Here is a 6,557-nt window from a genome sequence, read left to right on the forward strand (position 1 = left end):
GAAACCAAACCCAGGGCCTCCCATGTGGGAAGGAGGTGCCTAATCACTTGAACACCTCTGTTCCCTGCTTTGTTGTGTCTCTCATTATGTTTTCCTCCTTGTGTCTCTTATTGCAGTCATCTTGCTGTGACAGCTTGTTGTACCAGTCAGTTGTGTCAGCTCACTGTCTTGCTCCTCTTCTTTAGGAAACACCAGGGACTGAACTAGAACCTAGGACCTCCCATGTGTTAGTTGGGAACTCAATCACTTGAGCCACATCTGCTTCCCTTCTTACATTCTTTTTTTTTTTAAAGATTTATTTTTATCTATTTCTCTCCCCCTCCCCCCTCCCCCATTGTCTGCTCTTTGTGTTCATTCGCTGTGTGTTCTTCTGTGTCTGTTTGCACCCTTGGCAGCACCAGGAAACTGTGTCTCTTTTTTGTTGCGTCATCTTGCTGCATCAGCTCTCTGTGTGTGCGGCGCCACTCCTGGGCAGGCTGCGCTTTTTCTCATGGGGCACTTCTCCTTGCAGGGCACGCTCCTGCGTGGCATAGCACTCCTTGCGCATGGCAGTTCTTTGCATGGGCCAGCTCATCACACAGGTTAGGAGGCCCTGGGTCTCGAACCCTGCACTTTCCTATATGGTAGATGGATGCTCTACCAGTTGAGCCACATCCGCTTCCCGTTTCTTCTTACATTCTTAAATCGTGTGGATCACTTGCTTCAGCTTTTAGCACACCTTTAGATTTTTTTTTCCTACGTTACCCGGGTTAGGGAGGGCAGCGATTGAACCTGGATCTGGTATGTGGGAAGTCAGCGCTCAACCACTAAGCCACGTAGGCTCCCCTGAGTGGGGTTTTTTATTTTGCTTGTTGTTTGTTTTGTTTTTGTTTGTTTTGTTTTTTTTTAGGAGGCACCGGAAACCTAACCTAGGATCTCCCATATGGGAAGCAGGTATATAACTGTTTGAGCCACATCTGCTCCCTAGATGATTTTTAACCAGAAACTGCAAATGCTAATATTTGAGAAAAAACACATGCTTTTGAGTATTTGCTGTAAACCCAGTCTGGCCAGTGTGACAGAAAGACCCCATCAACTTATCACTCCAGCTTAGAAGGCAGGTTAACTTTCAGTCTCTGCCAAATCCATTATACATCTCCTTCAATCAAAATACCACACCCTTTCTCTTCTAGGAAGTTATCTCAAATTATTAGTAAGAAGCCAAATCAAACAATCTTCTTAGGAAAGCTTGGACTCGGCTTCTCAGGTAGAATATTTCTTATCTGGTTGGCTCATGAAAATGCCTCCCTGGTTCTTTATTTTTGACAGACTCTATACCTTGGGATAGCAAATTCTATTGCAGGCAGAATTAAACTATGAAATCTGTGACAACTGAGTGGACAAATTTATTTAAAAGTGCTGAACTCTGGAATTTGTAACAGAAATACTCTGGAGTGTCTCTCTTCACAAAAGATTGGGTGTAATGTGAAAGCACTGTTGGATAAGGTATTGGGAAATGTGAATTTCTCATCATGAGTTCTACAACAATGTAAGTGGGAGAATCATTTCCCTTCTTTATAACTCTAAGAATACTTCAAAGTTCAGTGCTACCACTTAGCCACACACACAAAAGTGATATAGAGCATTTATTAGTAACTTTTGTATCCCTTTTATTCTAATTCAAATATAATGGTAAAAAATGATTAATCATGAGAAATAATTACATACAAATAAAAATAAAATCAGTGCTGTTATACAATAGAAAGTGAAGGCCATACATAATCCTTCTACAATTGGTAAATTTATAAATAAGTCATCATCTCATATGAAACAAACTGAGGACTAAGCATTAGGATTCTCATGAATAGTTAAATATGAAATATCTCACAAGATCAAATCTTTGATGAGTATTGAATAAAAATAAAAATAAAAATAAAAGGTTAGCAGACTACTGTCAGACAATCTATAACAGAGACAAACCAAATATTTCTGAGTTCTCTTTGAAGCAAAGAAAGAGATTGAGTATAAGAAACTGGATATCCATCAAAAGGGATTCTCATTTTCAAGGCTTTCAGTAAGAAAGAGCTAACTTTGGAAACAACGTGTTAAACATGTAGATACTTGGACCCCAATCCCAAAGATTGGGATTGATTCAGTATGTCTTGAGTGAGGCCAAGGAATCTGCATTTTAACAGGTTCCAGGCACTGAAACAAGTGGGCTTAGTGCCACTGTTGAGAACTACCGATCCAGAGAAACAGGTCAATAGCTCTCTCTGCTTCTCTGACAGAAGGAACACGTGAATAATTGATAGAGGAGGAAAGTTGCGAAAAGGAGGCAATGTGATTGGTCATGAGAATAAACAGGCCAAAGAACATTATGGAAAAGGCTGAAGAATGATCTTGAGAGGCAAACAGATGTAAGCATACCTATAATCATTTCCCATCTCATGCAGCAGAGGCCAAATCCCTGACAGTAGACTGCTAGACTGGCCTCCTTTAACCTCTCATTTCATACTATTCTCTGCCAGCTAACTCCACTTGATCCTCACCAGTCAGCTCACTTCCTTAAAACATGGCTTCCTCCTCTACTCTCTTCAGGTCTTGCCTTAAGTGTCATCTTCTCAAGATGCCTCCCCCAACCACTCTGTCTAAATATGCACCCCCTCCCTCACCTCCGTGGACATGCCCTATTCCTTTCCTGCCTTAGTTTTCTCTGTAAAACTATTATCACCCTCTCTCTACTAATATTGGTTATTTTCTGTCACACACACACACACATACACACACCCCAGTGGACTGAAAGCTCCATGGTGGGGATCTGGGTGTCTCCTGTTTACTGCTGTATATCCCCAATTTTTAGACTGGTACCTGACACATGTAACTGCTACTAGAACACATAGAATTAAAGATACTCCCAAGTAAAAATTATGACATTGTTAAAATTTAAAGATAAAAAGGACTTTATTCATCACTAGAAGTGTAGAAAATTTTTATTTAAAAGAGTTATTTTTTAATTCCTTGGGCTCTTCTAAGAAAAAAATGCAGGAAATAAGCTGGAGTATGGGAACCTTGTCATCTGTTACAAGGTTTCAAGGTATATTTGTTTTCCATTCTTTCACAAAGGTAAGAATGAGTAGTTATTGTTTAACTCTATTGAAAGCTAATAATTGTGTCACTTTAGCCTTGGGGAATAAAAAACAGGAAACATTTTTATCAAGGTGCATAGATTCATAAGTAATATTTTGAAAGGTTATTTGAAGGGTGTTAACAATTGTTTTTGAACAGAACTACGTTAAGGTGAAATAAAATTCTTTTTTTTTTGAGAAAGCATATTAAAAACTAGAAATAGGTAATTTCTATCCTAGTTCTTCACATACAAGGCTAAATTCAAATATTATTTTTCTGAACAAACCCATTATAGAAATGAGCCTTAAGCAATGGAAATTATTATTCTGATAATGGTGATATTGCTACAACATATTGCAGAATGTCTTTCTTCCAAATGGCCTAAAACATAAGGATTAAAAAAAAGGGAGGACATTACCCAATCAATTGAAAAGGGAGGAAAAGTCTCTCTCACCTCAAAATCTTTCCTCTATTCCTTTCCCAACTCTTGCTCTACAGAAAGTCCCCTATTATTTATCTATCACACTGTACTTTCCTCCCATAATAAAATGAAAATACCTCTAAGTTGTTCACAGTGACACTGTAAAGGTCTGGTGGTTTCCAACTGTCTCATCTAGAGGACAGCTGAGCCTTGGAAGTCTATGTCGAAAGACAGATCACTGACAAGGAATGCATAGAAGCACCGTGAGTGCAAGAGCCTATTGAAATGGGAAGAGAACAGGGAGTGGGAGGTAGAGAAGGTTTCTGACTTTCTGCTTTGTCCTATGTGTAGTAGAAAAGTGACTTTTAAAGAGACATAAATGTCCTTATGCAACCTGATTTCCAATTCCTTGAAAATTCAAAATCCTGTCATCAAATAAATAACAAAGAACCATCGCACCCATATTATGTCCTCAACAATGTTCTGTGTCCTTCCCAAAATATTCCCTTTCTTAGTCTCTCTGTCTCTCTCTCTCTCTGTTTCTCGCTCACACCCATATACACACATGCACATGCACTATAATTATTGAAAATGTGCTCACTTTTATCTGATGTAGTTCCTAACTGAGAACTTACTCTGTGCCAAGCCCTGGTATGTGAATCATATGTTATCTCAGTTAAGCCTTATAATGAGCAATTCTAGATGGTGAATACTTTCATCCCCATGTTACCAATGAGAAAAATGAACCAAGAGAGGTTAAGTACATTTCCTAAAGTCACACAGTTATTAACTTAAGAGACTAAAATCAGATCGACTGACTCCAAACCCAAGCTTTTAACCTTGGGTTTATCTGTCTTCCTATCTACAACCTTCCCCAATCTACAACCACATCAATAAATTATTATACTTTAAAATTCCTTCTCCTTTTTTGAATTAAGTAAATAACAACACAAAGCAGAACACCTGGTAAATCTATCACTTACGACCCTTTCAATGAGTTTCTTTAGTCCAGTGAATATTCCTTGGCTATTTATGAAACACCGTGAAGTACTTCTAAGGACAAAAGAAGCAAACATTTTCAAGTAGAGTCTTATGTAATGATGTGGAATTGAGACTTAATCCTTTTAGCCCAGAGATGGAAGACTGACACTCTAAACAAAACTCATTGTGTTCTTTTGTGCTGCCATAACAAGGTATTTAAAGGATGGAATTCCAGGCTGGCAGATGGACCTCTTGGCATTACTACACATGCATCACAGAAATTGTTATGTTTCAGAAGATCCAAACAAGATCCTTGACATTTCTCTGCAGATAGTTTCACTTATAAATATGGTTACTTGTTATGTGGGGTGTTAAGGGGACAATAACAATGATTTTTTAAAGGCTTTTGTTTTGTTTATAACTTTGTATGAAGTATGAGATATGCATTTACTGAAACTCAGAGTCTAAGTATTTGGTCCTGACATATCATTATTCCTATAACTCCTCTTCTCCACGTGAGAAATTTCTTTGTATCTGGTAGCACAAGAAAGTTAAAACACTCTATTATACCCAAATGAACATGAAACACAAAAAGAGTTTCTGCTGGATATCTGTACAGCCAAAGATGTTCCCTAGGATAGAATACCTGGAGAGAAGTTCCTTCAGTACTTTCAGATCACTTGCTTTTCATGTTACTTAAGGCTGCTACAAGATTATTACATTGCTACATATTCTTGGAGAATGGAATCTCTTTTTCAAAAGTGCCAATAAAAGCTCTGGCAGTATAGATTTCTCCCCTGGGCTTAAAATAATCAAAAAAGGAAAAGGACCAAGAAAGACACCAGGTTCATCCCTCTTCTTGTAGGCCTGTGAGCATTTACATTCCTCAAGGTAGCCGATAGTAGTATAGCCTCAGCCCCAAGGTGCTGTGATGAGAGGAAGAGATGAGGAAGGAGGAGAGGCTGAGAAGCAATGAGAGAATCTATAGGGCCGATGGAGAAATGAAGCACCGTCAGAGGCTTCACATGCCCAGTAAGGAAGAGTAAAACTGACAGTAATTTTTCAAGTCTGCCATGAAACACAAAACATTGGGGACAAACCCGAATGCACCCCCACACCAACACACCAATTATGCAATAGGGTTTCACCCATGTGGGGAAATCACTGGGTTCAGCAGATCGCCAGTGCAACGGATCATCCTTGCCCTAGGAAAACCACCTTTGTGATCATAGTGTCTCCTCTGCCAGGTAAGTATGTAGTGGCAGAGAGGTGAAGAGATTAATAGAAAGTTTATGTTTTTTTCAGTCCTGACAGAGCTTCACCTCTGAAGTATTGACAGCCCTGAAAAACATACTTGACAATGTGGAGAATTGCTGGGACTCATACATCCATCTTGCCACCATTCTCCAATAGGAAGGAGGAAAGCTCTCTGGAAATGTGTTAGTACCTAGAGAATCTTTTGCAATGAGACTTATGATAAGGTGCTATTGAACAATATGGAAAATCGGGTTCAGTTAAAGCATGTTATTACAAGAGCAACTTCTAGTAAGACATTATTAGAGAAGCTTTACAAATCATGGAAGACCTGAATTCCCCTTGCTTGCAAAACTCTATTCAAGGGGAGTAGAGATCTCTTTAGAGAACAGAACCAAATGGCAGAGTAGAATTGGAGGCTTCACTTGAGAAATGGGGAGTTGAAGACTGTGCTGGCTTAACAGCCCAGTAAAACAAATTTCTAGCAAATAATATTCCAGGGAATGGTACCTAATCTCCAGGTCTGGTCTGATACCTAGAATAAGTGGAGAACCCTGGGGAGACTGTGTCCATTAATTTGCTCTAGTGTATGACATCCAATTGCAACGAGAACAGCTGGGACCATCCGAGCACAAACCACCTTTAACCTGGGAGTTGTCAGTTTGCATGTGGTATATTCAGGAGAATGCTTAGGGTCACCAGGGACCCTGTGAAATAGAGGTGCTCCCCTTTTTAAACTTGTGTATAAAATGATAGGATTTTGTTATTGTTGTTGTTTGTTTGTTTTTTAAGTAAA

The 6,557-nt window shown here is 39.1% G+C and overlaps 1 non-coding gene across 1 annotated transcript; it reads right to left on the reverse strand.

Annotated features, from left to right (window-relative positions):
• Nucleotides 1-5,596: 5,596 nt before the first annotated feature.
• On the reverse strand, nucleotides 5,597-5,762 carry LOC111760082 (U1 spliceosomal RNA). The gene has a single exon (XR_002793879.1). It is a non-coding gene; the product is annotated as a U1 spliceosomal RNA (small nuclear RNA).
• Nucleotides 5,763-6,557: the final 795 nt, after the last annotated feature.

Source organism: Dasypus novemcinctus, chromosome 7 (genome assembly GCF_030445035.2).
Source record: "Dasypus novemcinctus isolate mDasNov1 chromosome 7, mDasNov1.1.hap2, whole genome shotgun sequence".
NCBI lineage: Eukaryota > Metazoa > Chordata > Mammalia > Cingulata > Dasypodidae > Dasypus > Dasypus novemcinctus.